General features: G+C 46.5%; 1 pseudogene; it reads left to right on the plus strand.

Annotated features, from left to right (window-relative positions):
• The first annotated feature begins 654 nt into the window (after window positions 1-654).
• Window positions 655-26,993, plus strand: part of LOC142844445 (large ribosomal subunit protein eL33-like) — a 28,776-nt pseudogene continuing 2,437 nt past the window's right edge.

Here is a 26,993-nt window from a genome sequence, read left to right on the forward strand (position 1 = left end):
GGTTTTATCCACCCAGCTCTGGATTACAGCTGTTTAACATCAGCCCCAGCTGGAGATTAAACTTAGATCCCTTTGCTTGCATACACAGGGAACATTTATCAATCAAATCATCACCCCAGCCCCAGGCTACCTCGCTTAAAAACTTATTCTTTTTCTTATCATTATTATTACTACTATTATTTTTATGGGTATTGGTATCTTGCTTGAACATATATCTGAGTCTGTGCAGCATGTGTGCCCGGTGCCTGCAGTGGTCAGAAACGGGTTTCATATCCCTTTGAACTGAAGTTATCGATGATTGTGAGCTGCTGTTGTAGGTGCTGGGACTTGAACCCCGGGTCCTTTGCAAGAGCAAGTGCTCTTAACCCCTGAGCCATTCTCCAGTCTCAGTCTCCTGATCTGTTGTGTCAGGCTGGTATCTGAGTTGATGGTGATGACTCTGGTGGGTGGAGGCTACTTTAGACACAGCCACACGGTCACGGCTGTCTGATGCATGTGCTCACGGACTCGGTAGGAAAGCGGTGGTTATGTATACCACCGAGGTACAATGCTGTCATCCAGCTTCTCCCTGGCTGGTCTTGAACTTCTCATGTTGTGCACGGAGACCTTAAACTTCTGGTCATCCCAGGTAAGAAGAAAAGGGAGGCTGACAAGATGGCGCGTCGGTAAGATGACTCAGCAGTTAAGAGTAAGTATCTCCTTTCCTCGGTCTGAGTTCAGTTCCAAACACCACAGAGAGAGGCTCACAACCTGTAACTCCAGAGGACCTGATGCCCTCTTCTGGCTTCCAGGGGCAATGTCTTCTCATGCACATATATGCATGCAGACACAGAAATTAAAAGAAAAAACCTTAAAATAAAAGAAGAAAAGGGCTCATGCAGTGGCTCACAGATAGAATCCCAGGATTCAGGAAGCCAAGATAGGAGACTCGCCATGAATTTGAGGCTAGACTACCTTCCCTTCCTAATTTTTTTTTTAGATCTGCCTGCCTCTGCCTCTCAAGAGCTGGGATTAAAGGCGGTTGTCACCACTGCCTGGCTGTTTGTTTTGTCTTTTAAGAGTATTATGGAGTATATGATTTTGTGTGTGGAATGCTGGAGAGGGCTGGTCAGGGAAGTTCTAGATAAAACCCTGATTGTTATAAAAATGAGTAAAAATGAACGGAGACTTGAGGGACAACTTGGTCCTTCCCTGTTTGCAGTGTGGGAAAGAGGAGCCCGGAGGTGCTGGAGGGCATTGTGCCTGCACCGTCGTCCAGCCCAGCCTGGTGCTAGCATGACCTTACGGCTCTCAGCTCTTCCAGAAGAATAGAGCCAGAATTTATCCTTCTCTCCTCTGCCCACCCTTTACTCTCCCAGCCCCAACCCCCTTGCTCCCACCCTCCAATCGTCCCACCCTTCCACACCCCCAGCAGTACAGGGTAAGCGCTCTATGGAGGCTCCACATTGCTTCTCTGCTAAAGTGTTTCCTTTAGTGTAAGAGTTACCGCTGGCGGGGCTGGAGAGATGGCTCGGTGGTTAAGAGCATTGCCTGCTCTTCCAAAGGTCCTGAGTTCAATTCCCAGCAACCACATGGTGGCTCACAACCATCTGTAAAGAGGTCTGGAGCCCTCTTCTGGCCTTCAGGCATACAGACAGAATATTGTATACTAAATAAATAAATAAATAAAAAAAAAAAAAAAAAAAAAAAAAGAGTTACCGCTGGCTTTTGCTCCTTCTATCCCTCCCTCCCCTCTTCCTTCCTTTTTTCCTTCCTTTCTCCCTTCTCACTTTTTTGCTTTGTTTGGTTGTTTTGTTTTGAGTCAGAGTCTGTGTTTGCAGCACTGGCTACCCAGGAACTCTGCATCAACCAGGAGGTCTCAAACTCAGAGAGATCCACCTGTCTCTGCTGGGATTAAAGGTGTGCACCGCTAGTTGTAAGTGTGGGGTTTTTTGTTTTGTTTTGCTTTTGTCATTAAAAACAAAAAAAGCCCGGGGGTGGTGTCCCACACCTTTAATTCCAGCACTCCAGGGGGGGGGGAGGGTCAGGAGCAGAGGCAGGCGATCTCTGTGAGTTCCAGGCCAGTTTGGTCTACAAATTGAGTTTCAGCATAGCCAGAGCTGTTACACAGAGAAACTCTGTTCCGAAAAAGCCCAAAACAGAACAAAATAACACATACCAAATCCCAAAAAAGAAAAAGAAAAATGAACAACACCCCCTTCCCCAACAAAAGCAAAAACAAAAAAGCATTTATTTTTGTTTTCATGTTCCTGTGGTGGTGGTTTGGGGTATAGGATCTTTCCTCCCAGTGACTTTGACAGAATCAGTACTTCAGTGTGGCTCTAGCCTGTCTCTTTGGCCAGCTAAGGTACCTGAGATAGGATGCCAAGGTGGCATTTTGGCTCTACTTCCTTTAGTGGGCAAGATTCTTTCTCTGCTTTCTGTCTACCTGAATGAAGCCGCAGCACCCTTGCTTCTGTCCACCATGAAGTGAAAGTTCTCTGCTGTGTGCTCCCATGCCCCATGTTCTTCCTTCCTTCCTCCTTCCTTCCTTCTTTCCTTTCTCTTTTTTTCTTTTTTTTTTAAAAAAAATATTAAAACATTTTCTAGAAGGTGAGGTTTTTATTTTTTTTTAAGATTTATTTATTACGTATACAGCATTCTGCCTCCATGTGTGCCTGCAAGCTAGATATAGATTATAGATTAACAAAACTAAGTTAGATTTAGAAAAAGAAAAGCAGAAGGACTGGAGAGACATCTTAGCAGCCCCTTTGCCATCTTACCCAGGCCTGTAACTCCAGAGAATTGCATGCCCTCTTCTGGCCTCTGAGGGCACCCTCCTACATGTGTGCAAGCATACACAGACACACACATTTGCTTAATTAACATTATAATAAGAAGAAAGGGTGCTACAGTAAGACCCTGACTCAGCCTGCCTAATAAATAGGGTAACCAGAGAACAGGCTGGGCACGGGCAAGAGCTCTGTAACAGAGGGGATCTGGGGCTTCAGTTGCTCCTGGAAGCCACATTGTAACCACCTGGTTCTGGTTGGTTTGGGACTTCCCTGGTTTTAGCACTGAAATTCCCAGGTCTTAGGGAAATCCCCAAGTATTCAGCAGACTGGAATTGTTGACCACCTTACCAGGTTACCCTGAATGATTGATTGGGAATTCCAGAAGATTCTGAGATTCTGATTTTTTTTTTTTTAAACAGAGGCTCGTGTTGCCCAGACTGGCCTTCAAGTTGATAGATAGTTAGAATGAGTTTGATCTTTCTCTCTCTTTATTTTTCTCTCTCTCAACAGGGTTTCTCTCTGTGATAGCTCTAGCTGCCCTGGAACTCACTGACTGGTCTCGAACTCACAGAGATCCACCTGCTTCTGCCTTCCGGGTTCTGGGACAAAGGCATGTGCCACCCCCACCTCCAGCCTTGATCCTATGCCTCCACCATCCAAGATATAGTTGTACACCACCATGTGTGATTTTTGTGTTAAATTTCCCCCTAAGCTTAAAACAATGATATATTTGTATTTTATGGATATGAGTGTTCTGTGTTCCTGTATGTATGTGTATCTCAGGTGTGCACAGTGTCTTTGGAGGTCAGAAAAAGTCACCCTATATCCTGGAACTGGAGTTATGGGTGGTTGTGAGTTCAAGGTTTCTTTTTCTTTTTTAAAAATATTTATTTATTATGTATACAATATTCTTTTTGTGTATATGCCTGCAGGCCAGAAGAGAGCACCAGACCTCATTACAGATGGTTGTGAGCCACCATGTGGTTGCTGGGAATTGAACTCAGGACCTTTGGAAGAGCAGGCAATGCTCTTAACCTCTGAGCCATCTCTCCAGCCTCCCTCAAGGTTTCTTTTGGCATGCATGCGTGTGTGCACATGTGTGTTTGTGTGTGAGTGATGTAGGCGTGCCACAGAGAATGTGTCTAAGCCAGAGACAACTAGGTGGAGTCAGTTTTCTCTTTTTCCCTTTGCATAGGTTCCGAGGATTGAACTCAGTTTGCCATGTTTTGCAGCAAGCACTTGTTTCTGCTGAGTCGGTTTGACAGCCCCATGATTTACATTTGCTTGTTTATTTGTTTGTTTGTTTGGGTCCCCTGTGCATACCCCCCCCCAGCCTTGAACTTGGAGTTGAGGGTGACTTTGAACTCCTGATCCTCTTGCCTCTACCTCCAGTGTGTTGAGATTACAGGCATGCTCCGCCACGTCCAGCTCTTCAAACTGCATATTTAAACCTCCTCGCTTGGTACTCATGCCAAAACCAGTTCCTTTTCCGGGTGTGGTTCTATTTAGAGACTGGAGGATACACAAGAGTAACTAACTGCCCACAGTCTCACGCTCGCCCGAGTCAGGCAAACTGTTCTTTCCTGAAGGGCGTGTTTACTTGGGTTTTCAAATTCCTGGCCAGTTCATAATTAGAGACTCAGTTTCCCTCTGTTATCAGTAGGTAGGGGCCAACATTAGTCAGTCTTTTGTTTTAGGACACACTTAGTGACTTTTCTGAGATTACATACAGCTCAGTCTCTCAAGTGTAATCAATGTGGGATAACATTCTTTAGAATACTCAAAATATTTCACGAGTCTTAAATATTCTATTTCCAGATGGGATAACACAAGCTTCAATTCCAGGAGTCAAACCCTGCTGCTGTAGAATGTACTTCCTGTGAAAGAAGGAACCGCGCCCTGCCTGCCTGCACTTTGCTGGCTGTGTGTTCTAGAACTGGAGGCCACTTTCTTTGCTTCTGAGAAACGGTCTGCGTGTTTCCTCTAAGCCTCTCCGTTGTGGGAGACTGGCTTCCACGGAATCAGCATTCTGCTGCAGGAACGTGCTCGCTCACACTGAATCCTTTTCTGGGTGAGAGTCCAGACGGAGTTCCCTGCTGGGAAGACAGACTGCCCCTTACAAATTCCCCACCTAAGCAGGCGTGCAGAACCCCCATTTGGAATGAGCTATAGGTGCATTCTTCTACCGAGTACCATGAATGACAGCCACGTCACTTCTGACCACAAAGGTGCAGTTCACAAGAATAGAAAGTGACTGTTTTGGGGATATTAGGGGCAGGCACGAACTTTTGACAAAGCTTTAGCCCGGGGCAGAAGGAGGGGGTTGGGAAGCCCATTCAGGGGTGCAGAAGGGGAGTCTCCAATGGTGTGTGCTAATTTTAACATAGGAAATATTTTGCATTTTACCTTTATAAAGCATAATGCATAAAACTGTGTTTTATCATTTTCATACAGCTGCGTAATGTATTTTGGCCATATTTACCCCAATACTTTCTCTTGTCCCAGCCCACTCCCCATGACCCCCTTCCTCTCTCAGCCTGTCTTCCCCTTCTCTCCTGTTTTTTTGTTTTCTTAAGGACTCAGTTATTTACGTGAGAGTGAGTGAGGGTTATTACAGGACATTCTATATCACTGAAGAAAATGTTCCCCCATTCCCTACCACCCTGAATGTCCCAGCAACCAACCTCAGGAGATTGGAAGCCTCATAAGCGCCCCACCCCCGTCTACTGATAACTGTATAAACCCTCAGGGATGGGTGGCGCCTCACTCACCCCTCCCCCTACCACAGCAGTCTGATTTAGACTTCCCAGTGCTGTCCTTGCAGGTAGAACTGGGGGACCAGTAGAGTGACAGGGCCTGGCGGTAGTGGTACATGCCTTTAATCCCAGCACTCGGGAGGCAGAGTTTGGCAGATCTCTGTGAGCTGGAGGCCAGCCGGGTCTATAGAGAGAGTACCAGGACAGCCAGGGCTGTTACACTGAAATCCTGTCTTGAAAAAACTGAAAGCAAAAATAAAAAGAAAACAAAACAAAAAAAGAGTGAAAGTTGTCCTGAGCCAGGGCCAGGGCCTCCCGTCCCCTCCTTGTCTAAAGACAGGAGGCCTCCAGCCCTTCGGCTCATCCGTTTCCTACAGCTCTTCCTGGAGAGAGTTAGACTTTCTTACTTCCAGGCTTTCTGTCTCCACTATCAAACCCAAAGTCTCCGCTCATTCTTCAGAACTGTTTCAGAGTCCCCCATCAACCCAGGCCACTGTTCAGAGGTAAAAGCCCAGCACCTCAAGATCTGAAACGGGATTTGTGTGTGTGAACACATGCACTGAGCCCCTTCTTGCTACCTTCCTGATCTGAAATGAGCTGCTTTTCTCTTAAATGATTTATTTGTTTTTATTTTAGGTGCACTGGTGTTTCGCCATGTATGTCTGTGCTGTGAGAGTGTTGAATCCCCCTGGAGGTGGAGTTACAGGCAGTTGTGAGCTGCCATGTGGGTGCTGGGAAAAGAACTCAGGTTCTCTGGAAGAGCAGTCAGTGCTCTTAACCGCTGGAATGACCTTCTTTAAAAGTAACCATTACATGTACGTTAGGAGTGATTTCAACAAAATGTTCTTGTCATGTTGATGGCAAGCTAATGACATGTCATGGGTGTCTTGTTCTAACGGGTGTTTCCACAGAACCTGTGGAAAGGATGGGGGGGTGAGAGTACATCACACCTCCAATACGAGGTTCTGGTTAACTATTTGAAGGCCTTGCATGATTCCAGTTTTGCAGGAAAGAGGGGCTTTCCGATTCCATGGTCCTCACTCAGTGCTTTTTGGTCTGGGACGCCCTGGTTGCCACGGCCACTCTAGGAGATGTCTGTGGAGCTTCTCTTCGGTACTGATGAGTCAAGGTTGGTGTTACCAGTCTCTTGATCAGGTTTTTCTTTGAATCTGGAGCCACACACAGGGGCTCAGACTTGTAATCTCTGCATTTGGGAGGCTGTGGCAGGAGGCTTGCTTATGTGAACCCAGGTTTCTGTTACATCTGGTCAGTGCTCTCTGTCTCTAACGCTTGCCAGTGTCAGAGAAACTCCCAGCCCCTGGCTGTGCAGGGAACAGCACCATCAAACCTAAACAAGAACTGGAGGTTCAACTCGGAGGGTGCTTGCCTCTGACCCACAGAACCCTGCATCCCATCCCCAGCCGTGCACAAACAAGGCGTCACAGTGTGGCACACCCAGCACTCTGGAGGTGGAAGGGGAAGGATTAAGAGTTCAAGGTCATCCTTGGTTCAGACTGTCTGAGGTCAGTCTGGACTACAGGAGATCCTACGCCCCTCTTCAAAAAAAAAAAAAAAAAAACCCAATGAAACAAAAACCTGAATTAAAACCACTGAGTCCATCATTTTACAGGTTCCCCCTATGTGCGGTGCTCTATAAAAGTCATGGCTGGGGAGGAGAAACAGCTCCGTGGAGAAAGGCACTTGTTGTCTTTTTGGAGGACAGAGTGCAATTTCCAGCAAGTGTAGTGGGTTATAGATGAGCCCGGGGTTAAGTATGAGAGCTTATTTCAAACCAATCAACAAACTAGGAAGGGGTGGTGGGAAGAGCTAGAAAACAGACTGTGAGGCCAACAAGGGGCTGGAGAGATGGCTCAGTGCTCACGAACACGTCCTGCTCTCGGGGAGGACCCATGTTCAGTTCCCAGCTGCCATGTCAGGCAGCTCAAGACCATCTGTAAACTCCACTAGGGGATCTGATGCCCCCTTCTGGCCACCTTGGGCACTACACTTATATGTACATATACAAAGACATATACACAAAACTTTTTTTAAAAAAGATTTCTTTATTAATTATGTATACACACACCAGAAGAGGGCACCATATTCCATTACAGATGGTTGTGAGCCACCATGTGGTTGCTGGGAACTGAACTCAGGATCTCTGGAAGAACAGTCAGTGGTCTTAACCTCTGAGCCATCTCTCCAGCCTCTACACAAAACTTTTTTATTTTTTGTTTTGAGGTAGGGTTTCTCTGTGTGGCCCTGGCTGTCCTGGAACTTGCTCTGAAGGCTGGAATTTGCTTGTAGACCAGGCTAGCCTTGAACTCAGAGATCTGCCCACCTCTACTCCCCAGTGGTGGGATTAAAGGGATGTACCACCACTGCCTGGCTACGTATACATATACAGAGACACATGTATATACATAATTAAAAAACTGTAAAAGAAAAACAAGACACACCCAGATGAGCAATTTAACACAGGATAGTAATGTTGTCATCTTACAGTAATACACTGTTGTCTGCCGTGCGTACGGTCACGATGTCATCAGAATCATAGGTGGCTGAGGAAAATGAAGGTGTGCAGGTTGCTGTATGAACTCTGACCTACAAACACTGACAATATAGTTTCTAGAACAGTCTCTTGGAGACTGTTCTCTTGGCTTGGAGAAGTTGTCCCCACCTAACACAGTACTCTCTGCGGGTCTCCAGCCCTGGGTTCAGCTTATTAATCAATTACTTTTCCTTCCTGAAAGTTCCTCTTTGGAGTCCAGGCTGCTCTTGAACTTGCAGGTATCCTCCTGCTTCAGCCTAACGAATGCCGTGATTACAGCTGTGCACCACCACACCTGTCCTGGAGTTGGCTTAATGTTCCTAAGAGTTACTGGCATCTTCCACGATTCATCTGCTGTCTCCAAACACTGCCGTTGGTTGCAGAAGGGCGGGGATGTGGCCAGTGAGGTATCCCGATGCCTAGAGCAGTGCCCGGCACTCAGTAGGGTGTTCACTACCATCACTGACCGACTGAACTATTGGCCCTGTTACCTCTCCTTTTCATTTTTACTTACTCAGCCAGATCCACAGCCTGGGGACATAACCCCGGAAGTAGCAGGCAGTCCTGTCCCAGCGCCCTTTGGGCAGATGCCAGCCTTGTGCATCTGCAGCCAGCCGAGAGCCACATACTTTCCAGGTGTTTGGAATGGCGGAGCAAGGCAGGGGGTGAGTCACCAGCTCACTGCTCTGCCTTTCTGAGGATCTTGATGACACATGACCTCAATCCCCAAGGTCCAGAGCCAGCTCTGACTCACGCATGTTAAAGAAGGTCGCACTGAGGACAGTGTGTGACCAAAACAGACCCACCTCACCAGTGCTCCTTCCTGATGGCTGAATGAGAAAATGCTGCCTTGTGTAGTCTGCCGGGCCAGCTGGCTGCTGGCTGCGTTCCTCACCTATTCCTCTGGAGAACTCTCAGCTTTTTATGGTCGTGCCTTCTTTCTTCACTTCCTTTCTCTCCCCTGGGCTCCATCCTTCTTCCTTGTCTTCCCCGAGGGCGTGACAATGATGTGTCAATCAAGACAGTTCAGATCAGCTATCCAGGCACATAGCAAAGTTTAAATCCCTCACAACAGGAAAATGAGACACCCCCCCACCCCGTCCTCTCTAACTACTTGGGCACTTTGTCTGAGGTCAGAGGGTCCAGCTCAGGATCGTGAACACGATCATTTGGGCAGGCTGGATGTGAATTATCTATCTGATTATGTTCTAGTTGTTGAACTCTGATTTCTTACTGACTTCTGCTGGGATGTGACATCATTATTCTCATGTCTAGGTTAAAGCAGCTAGGTAGACAACAACAAACTCAGAAATAATTAGAAGTAACCAGATGTGTTACAAGTGCAGGCACAGCATCCATGAGTTTGAGTCTTAGGACCTCAGTTGGAGATCAGTTTACAGGGAGAGAACCCAGGGGTCCCGGGCGTTTCCATATGGATTCCAACAAGCTCAGCTTGGCTGTGCAGGCTCGCCTACACACTGAGAATGCTTGATAAAAGCAACTCAAGAGAGGAAAGGTTCGTTCTGGATAGAGTTGAGAAGATACGGTTTCTCACGGTGGGGAAGGCACGGCAGTGGGCATGACTAATGGCTGTGCTGGTGGCAGGGTGTGGCTGGAGGTTCACAGCTCTGTGACACAAGAGCAGGGAACTAAGTTGAAACTCAGTTGGTGGAAGGAGAGAATCCATCACAGTAAGCTGTCCTGTAACCACCACGTGAAGACCCTGACACACCCATGACTGCAGAGACACACACAATCACAGACACATGCACACTGAATGAATGTAATAAAATCTCTTAAAAATGTAAGGTCTGGGGCTGGAGAGATGGCTCAGAGATTAAGAGCATTGGATGCTCTTCCAGAGGACCTGGGTTCAATTCCCAGCCACCACATGGTGGCTCACAGCCATCTATAATGAGATCTGGTGCCCTCATTTGGCCAGCAAGCATACACGACAGCAGAAAACTGTACGCATAATAAACAAACAAACAAACAAATAAATAAAATGTAAGGCTTGCTACAATATCAAGTGATACAAAGGGGTACTGGTTCTTTTCTTCCAAAGTGACCAGTATCCTTCCCTGGAGAAAGCTGGTGCTTAAAGTTTCTCACGTGCTTTCGCAGGTTTATTCCCCAGCCATTGGAGTGATCTGTGCGATGTGTGTAGCGTGCCTCTTGTTTCTTTTTCATCTCCCATTGAAGTCTCAAGTAGCTTCCTGTCTGTGAGGCACAGCCTCAGTCTTGTCATTGTATCGTAGTATTCCTTTGAAGGAATTCATGTGTGAGCCAGTGCTTCCTGAGAGGACATATAAAATCGCCGCAGGTGGCTGTGGGAACTACGTTCTGTCGTGTGGTGGAGCTGGGGGAAGATGAGACCGGAGAATATTGTGTTTGTTTATTTTCGTAGCTTCGCCTAAAACACCTGACAGGACTCCTCGGGAGAGAGGCTTCATCAAGGATTTGAACAGCTCACCCGGATGTGGGGTGTCGCTCGCTCAATGGGGGAGCAATTGCTTAGTGTGCTCCAGCACCGCAGAATAAATGCATGTAAACTTGTTTCTCAACTGACCACAAATATCTCTGTAAAGGGGAGGAAGGAAGGCGATGCCACTCAGAGGCCTGACACTCTTGAGAACGGACTGTTTTCCCAGAGGCAACACACTTATCCCACGATGGACGCAGCAGCCTCCACTGGCTCCACACGGCTTTCCGTGTGACCCTCGCTTGCAGTGAGACAGATATTTTTTGTTCTTTCTTCCATGGGAGAAAGGAGATTTGCTTACTTATTTTAAAATTATTCTTTAACTAATTAACACATATTTGTTCTTTTTTTTTTTTTTTGGGTTTTCGAGACAGGGTTTCTCTGTGGTTTTGGAGCCTGTCCTGGAACTAGCTCTTGTAGACCAGGCTGGTCTCGAACTCACAGAGATCCGCCTGCCTCTGCCTCCCGAGTGCTGGGATTAAAGGCGTGCGCCACCACCGCCCGGCTCCCGCAGATATTTTAGATTTTTAGGTCAAATGTGTTTGTAACTACGTTCTGCCCTGTTAGAGTGCCGGCTGTCATACACAGTATGCAAGTGCATGAGCATTCATGGTTCTTTTTTTCAGACAGGGTTTCTCTGCGAAGCCCTAGCTGTCCTGGAACTTGTTCTGTAGGCTAAAAGAAAAAGAAAAATGAAAATAGGTGCTGGAGAGATGGCTCAGTCTTTTAGAACACTGGTTCTTACAAGGAACTACCTGAGGCCAATTCTAACACCCACATGGTGGCTCACAACCCTCTGTAACTCCAGTTTCAGGGGACCCAAAGACCTCTTCTAACCTCTGAGGGCACTAGGCAGGCATGTGGTACACACACGTCCATATTTGCCAGCAAAACACTCATATTTATAAAATAACAAGTCTAAATAAATTTAGGAAAATAGAATAAAGACTTAAGTGTGAGAATGCACATCGACAGTGCCGGCACAAACTGGAGGCTGGCACGTGTCTGCAGCCCCAGGACCCCAGAGGTGAAGACCTGGCAGCCACGGTTGCTGACTTGTGGCTAAGTGTCTTACAAAGGACTTAAAGAAGGAAAGGGTTAACTTGGCTGTCAGTGTTGACTGAGGTTTCTGTCCTGCCCAGTTCCTGCAGTAGTTAAGCCCCAAAGAAATCACACAGAGGTCTACATTAATTATAAACTGATTGGCATATGAGTTCAGGCTTCTTATTAATTAATTCTTACATCTTAAACTAGCCCGTTATTCTTGTCTATGTTAGCCACGTGGCTTGGTACCTTTTTCAGCGACGCAGTCACATCTTGCTTGCTCTGTGTCTGGGTGACAACTGTGGACTGAATCTTTCTTCTTCCCAGAATTCTCATTGCCATACCGCTACTTCCTGCCTGGCCACTGACACCCCACCTATATACTTCCTACCTGGCTACTAGCCAATCATTATTTTACTAAACAAGTACAAGAAGCAAATCTTTACAGGGTAAAACCATTGTCCCACAGAATCTCAGTTTGAGGGAACACAGTCCACCACAACAGGGAAGGGTACAGTTGTGAGGGCAACTCTAGCTTGGTGACAGGAGTGTGAGACCTTGTTCTGAAATCAAGAAGTAGTTAGAGGTAAACTTGCCACTGTGTGTGGAGCCCTGTGTTCAGCACTGCCTAAAAAGTCAAACCTGGTGGTACAGAACCATAACTTCAGCACTGAGTAGGCAGAGGCAAAAGGATTGGAAGTTCAAGATCATCCTGGGCTACACAGGAAGCTTGAGACCAGTCTGAGCTACATGGAATCCTGTTTCAAAACAAAAAACAAACAAACAATCAAACAATCAGAAACACCCCCCCCCAAAGAACCAGAATAAAAATCGGCCACCCAAAGAAGGAAATAAATAAAAATAAATAAGAAGCAGTAAGGAGGCTGTGGAGAAATAAAATATCAATAGATAGCCAGTCCACAATCCAGCATAAATTCAAGAGAATTGAATGCCTCTGTGCTTACACAATCCTGTGCCCATGTGTTCTGTGGGATAATGCTTTTATAACTGTAAAGATACACTTGTATTGGTTTAATAAAAACACTGATTGCCAAAGTAGCCAGGCAGGAAGTATAGGTGGGGTGATCAAACTAGGAGAATTCTGGAAAGAGGAAAGGTAGAGACACAGTCACAATCCAGACACAGGGAAAGCAAGATGAGAATGCCTTACTGAGAAAAGGTACCCAGCCATGTGCTTAAACATAGACAAGAATTATGGGTTAACTTAAGTGTAAGAGCTAGTTAATAATAAGCCTGAGCTAATAGACCAAACAGTCTATATATTATAATACTTATTATAATTATATATAATATATATTAATTATATATATAATTAATATAAGCCTCTGTATGTTTCTTTGGGATTGAACAGCTGCAGGACCAGGTGAGACAGAAACTTCTGTCTACATATGTGTTCACAGAGTTCCTCGTAAGGGGCAGAAAGAGTCTGTATAGTGCCAACTCCTGGGTGAGTAAAAAGGTGGATTATCCACCTAGTGGACTATTACTTGGAAATAAAAAGGAAGATCTAACACATGCCATGTTTAGTCTTGAGAACACATCATCAGGATGGAACCAGTCATGATGACTTGCCTAGTATATAATTCCTTTCATGAAGTATTCAAAAGGGGCAGAGACATAAAGACCCAAAGAGGATTAGTGGTTGCCTAGGTGAGAAAATCTTACAATAGTGCAGGCTTCTCTCTGGGGCAAAGAGACTATTCTTGAATTAAGAAAAGGTGCTGGTTTCACAACTTCCAGAACATTCTACAAACCACTCAATTGTACACTTTAATTAAAGAAGGTAACACTGGGCTAGCAAAATGACTCATTGAGTGAGGGTACCTGCCACCAAGTCCGATGACCTGAATTTGAGTCTCACAGCCCACACAGTGGGAAGAAAGAAGCAGTTCCTTCACATTGTCCTCTGACTTCGATACGCATGCCTTGGCTCTCATGCCCCAACTCCCACACACAATAGATGTAATTTTAAGAGGGCGCATGTCATTGCATGTGAATTATGCCTTGATTTATAAAAGGAGGGAGGGCAGAGATGAAGAGTTACATTATTTACTCATCAGGAGCCCCAAGGGAGAGTCCAGATAGAAGAAACACAGTACTCTTGGCACACCTGTGATCCAGGTCCTTCCACAGCTACCACATTTTGTTCTGCAGCATGATAGTTTAAACCTGTTATGTCAATACTTAGACAGTAGGAAATCAATAGGAGCAAGAATTCAAGGCTAGCCTTAGCTACACAGTCAAATCCATGTTGGCCTGGGGTGCATGAGACTCTCAAATAACAAAGACAAAAAGGGCTTGTGGGATAGCTTGGTGAGTAAAAGGCACTTGTACCACAAGATTCGTGACCTGAGTTCCTGGAACCCACATACAGGTGGAAGGAGAGAATGCACCCCACAAAGTTGACCTTTGACTAACTCCACAAAGTTGGTCTTTGACCTCAACATGCATGCTGTGCACTTGAATTTCACCCCCTCCCATGTATGCATTTATGTGTGCAGGCACACGCACACACACACAGTAACAATAAATTTAAAAATGTAAAAGCAACCCATGTTTGTTGTGGAATATTTATTTAAGATATGTTGCATTTGTTTATTTTGAGGAGTATTTGTTTAATGATGCCAAGATGTGTTGTATTCTTTTGTGTTGCATTTGTTTAACTCTGTGTTACTTTGCCTGTCTAAAACACCTGATTGGTTTGATAACAAACTGAACAACAAGTAGCTAGGCAGGAGAGAGAAATAGGTGCCAGGCAGAGAAAATAAATAGGAGGGGAAATCTATGCTAGAGAGAGAGAGGAAAAAAAAAGGGAGGAGAGGAAAGGAGGATGCCAGGGGTCAGCCACACAGCCACATAACCAGCCATGGAGTGAGAAGGAAAGATATCTAGAAAGGTAAAAAACCCAGAGGCAAACATAACTAAACAGAAATGGGATATTTAAGTTAGAAAAGTTGGCTGGAGCCGGGCGGTAGTGGTGCACGCCTTTAATCCTAGCACTTGGGAGGCAGAGGCAGGCTGATCTCTGTGAGTTTGAGCTCAGCCTGGTCTACAAGAGCTAGTTCCAGGACAGGCTCCAAAGCCACAGAGAAACCCTGTCTCGAAAAACCAAAAAAAGAAAAAAGAAAAGAAAAGAAAAGCTGGCTGGAATCAAGCCAAGCTAAGCCCGGAGATTCATAAGTAAGAATAAGTCTTTGTGTATTTATATGGGAGTTGGGTGGCGGGCCCCCAAAAGAGTAAAAAAAAACAATTACACATATTTTGTCCAAAATGAAACAAATGAGGTTCAGAGTCTCAGAACTGAGGTGACAAGTCCAGAGAATAGTGAGCACATGAGAGTTGATAGCTCAGCTCTGTGTGACATGGGACATATATGTCCTTCCTGGACATCACACACACACACACACACACACACACACACACACACACACACACACCGTAGGCCCTCCAGAATACAGGATGAGTGCTCTACCACTGAGCTAAACTCCTAACCATGGAGAGTGGGATAAATCATGAATTACAACTGGACGTTGCTTACTGCAATATCTAACATGGGATTATGATCAACACTACTATGATCATTAGTATTATTTATGATACCCTGAGTTTGTGTCAAATTGACGAAAGACCTGATCTTCTTGTTTGTTTTTGTTTTTCGAGACAGGGTTTCTCAGTAGCTATGGAGCCAGCCCTGGAACTCATGCTGTAGACCAGGTTGGTCTTGAAATCACAGAGATCCACCTGCCTCTGCCTCCCAAGTACTGGGATTAAAGGCATGTGCCGCCACTGCCCAGCAGAACTGATCTTTTATATAAAAGATACATCCAAAATCTACACAGCAGGGGAAGGAGAATTACTGAAAGCTGTCTTCTGATAATGAGATGGCAGTTGTGCTCAGGAACTCATGATAACCGTGATGATCTGAACAAGACATGCCCTGTAAACGTTCTGTCATGGATGAGGCTTCTGGTCTCGCTGAAAGATTCAAAAGCAGTTAGTTGTTGCTTCCTGAGGAGCTGAGTTAGTGGTTGTTGGGGGAGGGTGGGGACCTTTCCTTCAGCAGTGTAGCCCCTGAACTAACTGCCTGTGCTCTTGAATTTAGCCCCCAGCCCTCAACCCCTCAGCCCCTCAGCCCTCTAGCCCACTTACATAGAGCTAAACTCTTTTTTTAAAAGATTTATAGCCCACTTACATAGAGCTAAACTCTTTTTTTTTAAATAAGATTTATTTATTATATATACAGCATGTTTGCAAACCAGAAGAGGGCATCAGATCTTACTACAGATGGTTGTTAAGTACCATGTGGTTGCTGGGAATTGAACTCAGGACCTCTGGAAGAGCAGTCAGTGCTCTTAACCTCTGAGCCATCTCTCCAGCTCTTCCTAGTTAAACTCATTAGGCCACTGAAACAAAGACAGGAAAGTAGAGGGAAGGGGAACTTGGCTGGGAGAGGAAAGGTATCGGCTTGTGTGGGAGCGCCCTGGGAGAGGGTAATGGCGGATTTTCTGAATTTCAGTTCTGTTGCTGTGATGAAATCACCCTGACAGAAAGCACCCAGAGAAGGAAAGGGTTAATCTATCTGATGATTCCAAGCATATTCATCATTTCAGGAAAGTCAGGGCAACCAAAACTTGAAGCAGCCAGTGACATCACACACCTGGAGTCAAGGGCAGAGAGAAATGAGTGTGTGCATGCTTGCTCTTATACAGTTCTTCATCGCCACTCTTATACAATTCAGGATGGTTTGCCTAGGGAATGGTGCCACCCACAGTGGCTGGGTCCTTCTACACATCAGTTAATGAAGACCTTCCCCCAGATATGCCCATAGGCCTACTCAGTGTATCCAGTCCCTCCCTGAAACTCTTTTCAGATCATTCTTAATTAGTAATTGATGTGAGAAGGCTCAGTCCATAGTGGATAGGGCCACCCCTGGGTTGGTGGTCCTGGGTTCTATAAGAAAGCAGGCTAAGTAAGCCAGGAAGCAGCACCCCTCCATGACATCTGCATCAGCTCCTGCCTCCAGGTTCCTGCCCTGCTTGAGTCTTTGTCCTGACTCCCTTTGATGGTGAACTGGTGAACACACATGGCCAATAAACCCTTTCCTCCCCAACATGCTTTTTGCCACAGTGTTTCGTTACAGCGATGGGAACCCGAACTAGAACAGGAGGGAAGTAAGAATGCATGAAGGAGTCTAGTCAGGGCACCCAAAACTTGAAGGGGTTACTCAGGAAAAGGGGGGCAGTAGGTTGGACCCTGCACCACCGAGGGTGAAAGCAGAGGCCGAATGGGCAGATGCTGGTCACCCAAACAGAGACAGGAATGTTAACAGTGGCATATGGCATGCCATTCAAACAAACAAAACTTCCAAAAACCTGAGGCAGGAGGATTGTTTTGAGTTTGAAGTAAGCCTAGGTAGGCTACAGAGTGAGTCATAGGCTGGGGCTAAATGAGGCCTTCTCTCTCCCAAAAACAAATTTTCTCTATATATCATTATATAAGTACAGTAGTAGCAATTATATGTATAATATGTATATTGTAAAGTATATTTACTATATATTTTATATGTCATGGTTATCTTATTTTAAAAATTTTTTAAAAATTTATTTTAAATTGTGTGTGTGTGTGTGTGTGTGTGGATGAGGGGTGTATGTGCACGGGACTCCAGGTATTCTTGGAGATCAGAAGGGGGCGATGGATACCCTGGAGCTGGAGATACAGGTCGTTGCTAGCTGCCTGGTGTGGGTGCTGGGAACCAAACCTAGGTTTTCTGCCAGAGTGGAATATGGTCTTAGTCTATGCGCCATCTCGCTAGCCCTAGTGATAATGTCCTTTTTAATAGCTTAATAGGCAACTTGCCGAACAACCTGGGGAGAGTCTCAGTGAGAAACTGTCAGGATCAGGCTGGCTGTGACCTTGAGGCGGGAAGATGAGAAATATCATTTTGAGAAGTATCATTTCGCGACTGACCCTGACCCTGGACTGTGTGAAAGAAGAGAGAGAGAGCTGGGCGCAGATGTGCACGCATCTGTTTCTGTGCTGCAGCTGCTTCTCCCAAGCTGGGGCTGCTGTGGCTCCATGCTATGATGAGCTGTAACCTGGCACTGTGGGCCACATAAGCCCCTCCTTCCCTCTGCTGGCTGGTCTTATGTCAACCCGACACAAGCTAGAGTCATCTGCAAGGCGGGAGCCGCAACTGAGAAAATGCCTCCCTAAGATCCAACTGTAAGGCATTTACTTAGTGATTAATAGGGGAAGGCCCTGCCTACTGTTTGGGTTGGTGGTTCTGGGTGCTATAAGAAAACCCGTTGAGCAAGTCAGTAAACAGCACCCTCCAGGGCCTCTACATCAGCTCCTGCCTCCAGGTTCCTACCATGTTTGAATATTTGAGCTCCTGTCCTGACTTCCTTCAGTTATGAACAGTAATATGGATGTGTAAGCCAAATAAACCCTCCCTCCCCAACATGCTTTTGTTGTGGTGTTCACTGGAGCAGTAGAAATCCCGACTAATACAGCCACTTAGTTGTGAATGTCAGGGTATTTTTCATAGCAACAGGAAATGAAACTAGGGGAAAGATAGATGTATATATATATGCACACACACATATATACACATACATATATGTGTACACACACACACGACTGTGAGACATGGATCAGTCATGCACTAAGCAGTGACTTTAATATTATAGAATTACATTCTGGAAGTCCAGATCAGCACGTGGAAACAAGCCTCTTAATGACGCCTGCCTGAGACTTTGCCACATGGACGTGATGTATCTGATCTCCCCTACCTTCTTCCTCCTCTTTCCCCATCCCTCTCTGTTCCTTCTCTTCCCTTCCCTCCTTGTCTGTCTTTCTTTCTTTCTTTCTTTCTTTCTTTCTTTCTTTCTTTCTTTCTCTCTCTTTCTCTTTCTCTCTTAATTACATTGCTTGGCTGTGCATGTTTGTGAGTACCGGTGCGTACATGCCAGGCACACGTGTGGAGGACAGAGGCTTGCAGAACACGGAAGCGTGCATCCGAAAGTGCCTTGCTCCGTATTTCCATCCACGGAGGCACAAACTCCTTTAAGACATGACAAGCATCCTCCATCATTCACCCACACACTCACCTCACACCGTAAGAGCTAAATAAGGACCCCTCTTCCCCCCAAATTTAATAATCCCCAGAAGGGAGCATCTGCAGCCTCTCTCCCCTCCACCTTAGATCCTCGGGGCCCCAGCATGGTCAACACTGCCCTCTGGCAGCGCTGCAATGAGAACACCACAAGCTCCTCACTTCTTATTCACAGAGGAAGTTCTGAGATCCCCCATTATCTATTGATCCCCTGGCAGAGTGATAGAGTCCTTAAGCCTAATTATGTGGGGGGAATGGCAGGGATGTTGGCAGAATGGTAAACTCCTTTGGCTAACGTACGGCATATGTCAGAGGGCTCCGGCGAGCTCCCATATCTGTCTGTACTGTTAATAGAGTAGGTTACATGCCAATTACCAAGGCATCCATCAGCCCGGCCGGGTACAATGGAGGCACTGTTCATGCACTTATGGGCACATTCCTTCTCCGCATCAGAAGCAGCTGGGCCAGATAAAGACCACTGGGTTTCAAGATTTAGTGTCGTGTTAGGATTGAGATGAGACTGGCCCATCTCCTGCAGGCATCTTTCACCTGGATTCTTCTGGGAGGTGGGGGGAAAGGTTGTGTTTCTCACTGTCTTCAGCCATTTCCTGCTCAGGCTGTGCTGGCTGGCTGGGTGGAGGTGCTGAGGATGAAGGGAGAAACAAAGCCACCAACAGACTCAGTGACAAAGGCACAGTAACCGAAGTGGGTAAATAGATTCCCAGAAAGAGAGCCGACCGGCACATGCGCCGGTGTCTGCTTTCAGAATCTACAGCCTGAGACAGCTTCCTCCTAAGAGTTTGTCTTTCCGCTCTCTTCCTTTTGATGTTTCTTTTTCGTTCTTTCTCCCTCGGATGCAGAAAGGTGGTTTGGAAATCTTGCAGTATCATCAGAATAAAAAAAAATTCTGTTTCTGGTGATATTTTTAACCAAGCACGGAAACCAATGTGTCTAGAACCTGACTAGAGAAAGAAAGACCCTGCTCTCTTTCCCGAGGATCCTCGAACGTCGCGGGCAGAGAGCGCGGCACCAGAGCCTGGAGTCAAAATGGCAGATGTTGGAGATTTGGGGTTGGGGGTGGGGGAGGCAGATAATCTGAGCCTCTCCTGCGATTTCTTCCGGGGTTCCCATTCACTCTGCAGCTCAGTCCCCAAAACGAAACAGTTGCTGTCCACTTGCTTAAGACTACACAGCCAAGTGCCAGCAAAACAATAAACAAATAAACTAGTGGTGGCAGGACCAGCCTCCCTGGCCTGCCTTGGCACCCTGCTGGCCGACCGCGGATAGAGCAGGAACCTCACGGTGGCCCTTTTTAAAAATCAACACTACCCACAGCTATTGAACAGGCAGATACTACATGCTAGCCGTCATTTGTGTGCGATTCCAGCTCCGAGTCTTCTCCCTCGATCTCCCAGATGAAAATACAGTAATTAACTCCATGCAGAAGGGAGGGGAGCTGTCTCCCCCCCCCCTTCCTCCTTAGGCTTGAAAAGAGATTCTAGCAGATAATTTGGCTGAACATGAAAAGGCAGAAGCTGGTTAGAGACGCCCAAATGAAGTGCTAGGTTGGTGAGACTCCGAGGCCGAGCTGGTTATTCCACGACATGAAAAGCAGACATTTATCTGTTCCTATGGAGATGCAGTTTCTACTAGTCAGTCAGGCATGGGGGCGCGGGGGGGGGGGGGGTTGTCAGACAATAGCCAGTAGGTCCTTCTTCCATCTTGAGAGACACTCGATTCTGATTGTATTCGGGCATTTTACCTAAATGTAAAGGCATCAAAATGATTCCTGAGAAATAAATACCCGTGAGACTAAGCGCTGACAATTTCAAGTGACCGAATTGAACTGGGAATCTCAGCTTCTCCAAGGAAGAAGTTGGGGTGTGATCGCCTCCCCCTTCTAGTTCCAAACCTGAATAAAACAGTCCATGAGGCGATAAGTTAAGAGTCGAACTTCCCCCAAGCACAACTGGGGGGCGAGAAGGGGAGTGCCAACATGAAAACACTCTGGAAACAGGAGGAAGACACGCTTGGAGAGAGCACAGCCCCGGAACTGCTGTCCTTGTCTGAAAACCACACAGGGATCAGGGGTGCTCTGACATTCTGTATTTGTTACCAATCCCAGGCACACACCTCGTGCTCATCTGCAGCCTGTGTTTATTGCAATAAATGCTTGGCGAGGTGAGTTCCTGCAACACATGGACGCCGGCACCCTAATCTCACAAGTGTCTTTCTTCCCACCCCCCTTTCACCGTTTTTTACGCATGCCTGAGGCAAAAGAAAATGGAACAGAGGGCTTCCAAGAGCTAATTGGGGAGGGAGAAGGCACTTCCAGAGGTCCCGTTTCTAAACGCTGTTTGCTGGTCCAGCCCCCAGCGGAGAGGCACACGACCTGATGCGACCCAAAGCACGATGGTGACGCAACAGAATGGCCCAGGCAAGATGGGATTTATCTTTAAGCAATTTCACTCTCGTTAATGGAGCCATTCAAGTGCCGCTCAAACGCACAAGTCAGGGAAGCAAACAGGAGGCTCTGTCCTGGGTTACAATCCGGAAGCTTCTCCGGCTCCCTCCTCTCCGGGAGCCAGCAGGGAACAAAGACACCGACGGGGAGAGGGAGGGAGGGAGGGAGAGAGAGAGAGAGAGAGAGAGAGAGAGAGAGAGAGAGAGAGAGAGAGAGAGAGAGAAAGAACACCATTTGGAGCAATCCCAGCCAAAGCCCCCAAAGGTGCCATCCCAATGTGGGTGATAATGAATGACATCCCAGGTTTAGGAGGCAACAGAAACTCACCTGTGATTACCAGAAGTGGACAGGGGCGCCGTTAATGTGGGGTATTTCCTCATGTTTGCCTGTATCTTTCATTTGATAATTTTAGATTAAACAATTATTTTTAAAAAAGGAAGTATATGGTCAACCTCCTCCTTAGGTTCACACAGGGTAAATTAAGCTCACCTCTTAGGTGTGGATCTCACTGGAGATGGCCAGTAGCCACTTAACCAACGGTGACACTTTCAGATATCTCCCCAACCCGCACTGTCTTAAACAGGTACATACACGCGTACTTAAATTCACACTGTATCATTTAAATGCACTGTCGTGAACCTTGTTTACCTTAAAAAAGTCTACCATAAGTAATTTTCAGTACACATGTTTTAAAGAATAAGCTTCTAGTTTGGGGGGATGGAACATTTGTTACTGGGGAACAGCAACTGTTCCTCCCCTCCCCCACAGGCAGTGACTGCCGTTTTCTGTGCTCCTTTTCAGGGTCACAAAGATCGCACTAGTGTGTATCAGACACCTTGGTTTTACACAAATAACTTTTGTCCTCATGGTAGAGAAACTTGGCCGTTTTAAATGATGAAAGCCTATCTCTTTGAACGCTATTCCTTAGAGTATTTCCTGTGTCCCTCTGATGGGTTTTGAGGTGGCTCTCAGCCTTTTGATTCCGTAAACATCGCTGTGGTAAATTCTCTATTCTCTTGTGCACCCTGAGATTTTTCTGATCAAACCTAGTCCCCCTTTTCTGAGCCCCCCCCCCCCCCAGTTCCCTGCACTTGGCCCCGAGATGTCCAAATCCAATGGAAAACTGTTCAAATGAACTTTTCGTTAAGTGACGGTATGAGCGTCCCATTGGGCGGCAGCACAAACGTGTGTCTCGTGGTGGTGGGTTTTTGTCTTTTTTTAAATCATTTTATAATTTTTTTTTGCATTGTTCAGAGTAAAACCCAGCCCTCCCCCACCTTTAACACCCACTCCCCACCCCCGCAGCGGCCACCTCTTCCGGCACTTTTAAATGTCTCCCCCAGCTTGGGCAAGAGAGACTCTAAAAAAACAAAGAAAGTGACTGTCCTCCAGGGGTCAGCCATCCCAATATCTCCCTTCGGTAGCCTCTGCCGGCTTCGACTAGAATAATTCTTCCTGCCTTTCATCCCAGGCTCAGAGAGAGATCGAAGCCCCCACTAACAGCTTAGGTGTAGCTTCCCTCACTCTCTGCGCGCAAGAGTGAAGCCATTAGGATTTAGAACAAAAGTGCGTCCTTGGGAAGAAGTGGGTGGAATTTTATGCTGAGGAGGGAAGACATCTTCTCCGGGGGAGGAGTCTTCTTTCATCAAACTACTGAAAAACCTTAAAAAGAAAAAAAAAAAATCTCAAGTGCCCACACCTCATCCCTGGGTCAGCTAGTGAAGTGGTCCTTTGTCTTCCCGTGTGTACGGCAGATCTCGGTATCGTTCTGAGAAGGAGGAAATTTGAATTAAGGAAGAGGACCACTCCGTTCGCCTAGAAACAAATGAGCTAATTGAAAAATTCAATTCAGGAAGCAGGGAGTGAAAAGTGAAAGAGGAATTCGGGAGCCGCTGTGTCGGGCGAGAGCCCCAAGCAGCTGCCCCCGCCCCCTCCTCCCCGCGCCCCCCTCCCCGCCCAGATAACGCTAGGGCTGGAAGAGGAGGATGGGAAATAAACTTCTCAAGCTTGCTTGCTGTTTATTGTCAGGATTCCTGGAGCTCTCTGGGCGGTTAAGAGATGGGGGGGGGGGGGGGGGGGCGGGAGAAAGGAAAGTCTAGGAAGCCAGTCCTAAGAAAGGGAGCTGTTTAGAGAGAGACCCCAGAGAGAACAGGGCGTGGGGGGGGGATGTTTGAGTATTTGACGCAAAGAAACAGGAGACACAGGGAAGCGCTTGATATCAGAAATCTTAAAAAACAAAAACCAAAAACTTGAGTGAGAAAACTAGCCAAGGGCCAAAGAAGAGAAGGGTGAAAATTCCAGGAGTTTGCCTCTGCTCTGTGATGTTGCTTACTGGAGCAGATAGATGTGCGTGCGTGCGTGCGCGTGTGTGAGTGTGTGTCTGTGTGATACCAGCACCTAGGGCTTTACATATTCTGCCACCAAAATTTGTTTTGTTGTGTTGCTCAAGTAAACACTGAATTAGAGACCATGTTTCACGTCTTGCTTCATGGCATAACCTTTCAAAGGCTCCCTCTAGGCCAACATGAACCTTAGGATAAGATGGGGCTCACCTGGGGGCCCTTCCGCCCTACTGTTTGGATTTTGAGATTGGAACCGGAGGGGCACACACTTGTCAGGAGCATAACGCGCTCTCTCTGCTGGGAAGAAATGCCCTTCTCCCCAGGCGCTCAGTGTATTTGGGGCATTTAGATCTTTCTGCACCGCACCTGCCCTTTTCCTCCCACAGTCCGGAACCCACAGCTGCTTAGGACAGTGGGACCAGGCTCTGGAAGCCCGCAGGGAAGCTAAAACCAAGTTAAAGGCACTGGTTAATGGAAACCACTTCCTTTGAGTCGATCGCTTCATTTCCCTACTATGAAGAGGGCAACAATAATAATGAGGGACAGTTTATAGTGTGTTTTATGCACAGGCCTGTAAAAGTAATTTTAGAATATATTTATTTTGTTTTATGTGTACGTATGTGTGTGTGTTTGTTGTGCCTGAGTGTCTGCATGTGTACTATATGCAACCAGGATCCTGGGAAGGTCAGAAGAGGTCCTTGAGTTCCCTGGACCTGGAGTTGCAAACAGTTGTGAGCTGCTTGGTATGGGTGCTGGGAACTGAACTCGGATCTTCTGAAAGAGCAGTATGTTTTTTTTAGCCTCTGAGACCAATCTCCAGTCCCCCAGTTTTTTTTTTTTAAATCTTAATAAAGAATGATATTGGGACTGACTAGATGGGTCAGCCATGAGGAGAACTGGTTATTTGGCTGTTCTTCCAGCACCCGCATGGCAGCTCACCACTGTCGGTATAACTCTAGTTTTAGGGATCTGACACCCTCACACAGACATGCATGTAGACAAATTATTAATGCACATAAAATAAAAGTAAATAAATCATTACTAAAAATATGAAGAAAAGATGCCTTTTGCATTCTAGGTCCTGAGCTGAGCATTCTGAACACTTTATGTCAACAGGTGTCACTAAAATAAATTTTGTGTGTGTGTGTGTGTGTGTGTGCGTGTGTGTGTCAGGCTCGGCAACAAGAACCCTTACCGGATGAGTCACCTCACCATCACCTCTCACCACCTCTCATCTTTCTTTCTCTGTTTTTGTTTTGGGAAGCAGGGTCTCTGTGACCCAGACTTTGAGCTCATTGTGTAACTCAGGATGACCCTGAACTCCTGAACCTGCTGCCTCCTCTTTCCAGACAGCGGGATGACAGGCAAGCGCCCTCATGCCTCCTGACACTTCTGCTTTCTAATGCTGACTGAGAGATGTTGAAATTTTCATATATGTCAGCAGTTAAGAGCACTTGCTGTCCTTGCAGGAGACCCGAATTCTGTCTCCACCATCCACACCAGGTGGCTTCCAGCCATCTGTAACTCCAGCTCCCAGGCCTCGGAGGGCAACCACTCTCACATTGGCATACCCTCATACAAACACACACATGAACACATGATATGTGCTGTATTCCTATCTCCCCCAGTTCCTCCTGTGTCCCCCCACATACAACTGCTCCAATTCATGGCCTTTTTCTTTAATTAATATATCTTTAAACATACAAACACAACCTATTGGGTTTGTTTAGTGTTGCTCATATGTATATGTCTTTAGGACTGACTGCTTGGTGTTGGGTATACAGTTAGGAGGTTCATCCCTGAGGGAGACTGACCGATTGCATCTCTCAGTCATTAATTGCCTGTAGCAATTCATTTTGCTTTTTTTAAAAAATATTTATTTATTTATTATGTATACAATAGTCTGTCTGTGTGTATGTCTGCAGCCCAGAAGAGGACACCAGACCTCATTACAGATGGTTGTGAGCCACCATGTGGTTGCCGGGAATTGAACTCAGGACCTTTGGAATTTGGAAGAGCAGGCAATGCTCTTAACCTCTGAGCCATCTCTCCAGCCCTCATCTTGCTTTTTAAATAAATGGTCTTGCTATGTAACTCTGGCTGGCCCTAAAACTCCAGACACACATGAACACGCATAATTAAAAAAATAAACAGAATAAAATCTTAGTCTCTGTCTCCATTGTGCTACCTTTATAGGCAAATACTCATGGTAAAACAGGCGTGAGAATTCCCATAACCAGTCTGGAAGCTCCTTAATGTCCCTTTGCTCCACTCTGTCAGAGCGTGGGTCACACCCCGAGAGAAAGGTGTGCCAGCGGCAGGCAGGACAACATTCCCAAGCTGGACCCAGTGCTTTCTGTTGAGCAGCCGACCATCGGCTGCTCACAGACTCAGGGAAAGAGGCAGGAAGACGACAGGTGAAGGGTGGATTTCCGAATTCCCTCTTGCATCTGAGCGAAGCCAAACGCCTCAAGAGTTTCCACAAAGTCAATAAAAAGCCCTTTCTTTTTTATTTTTTTTGTGTGTGATATTCATGTGGTGTGCCTGCACGTGTGTGGGTGCTTGTGTGTAAGGGTTATGGGTGCATATGTGTATATGTGCGTGTGGAGGTCAGAGGTTGACATCAGGGTCGCCTTCCACTGCTCTCTCCCTTATTCGTCGAGTCAGGGTCTCTCACTTGAACCTAGATCAGGTTAGTTTACCTAGAGCCAGCTTGTTCCATGGGTCCCCTGTCCCTGGCTCCCAGCACTGGGTCTCTCACTTGAACTTAGATCAGGTTAGTTTACCTAGAGCCAGCTTGTTCCATGGGTCTCTTGTCCCTGGCTCCCAGCACTGGGGCTACAGGTGGGCCACCATTCCCAGCCAGCATTTCTGTAGGTGCTGATGATCTGAACTCTAATCTTCCTGCTAGCGTGTCAAACCTTTACCCACTGAGCCTCTCTCCAGTCCTGGAGGCACATTTCTTATCTCACCAGACTCATCAGCTTGTCACTAGCTTCTCCAATCAAAGTGATTCCTGAACGGAGGAAGAAGCTTGTGAACGGAGGGGAGGCGCATGTCCTATCATCCAGTTTGGAAACTATGAATAAAATCCCTAGCCTGGAACTTGTGAATGGAGCTGGGATCCCCAGCCTGGAACTTATGAATGGAGCCTTATATGGAAAGGGGTCTTGACAGTTGTGGCCTGGTTAGGATAAGGTGCTTACAATGTCGGCTCAACAGTGGTGTCATATGGTAGAATATGCTTTTCATTCCCATCCTTTCAGAATTGCAGTGCGTTTCCAGAGTCTTCATGAAGTGTGACATAACTGGCCAGCTGAACGGCAGACAGGCAACTACATCTGTGACGCTTGCTGTGAAGATACTTAGAAAAATGTGCAAGAGAAGTCACTTTGCTGGGGGCTGGAGAGATGGCTCAGAGGTGAAGAGCATTGCCTGTTCTTCC

This window comes from Microtus pennsylvanicus, chromosome 2, assembly GCF_037038515.1.
Source record: "Microtus pennsylvanicus isolate mMicPen1 chromosome 2, mMicPen1.hap1, whole genome shotgun sequence".
In the NCBI taxonomy this organism is placed as follows: domain Eukaryota; kingdom Metazoa; phylum Chordata; class Mammalia; order Rodentia; family Cricetidae; genus Microtus; species Microtus pennsylvanicus.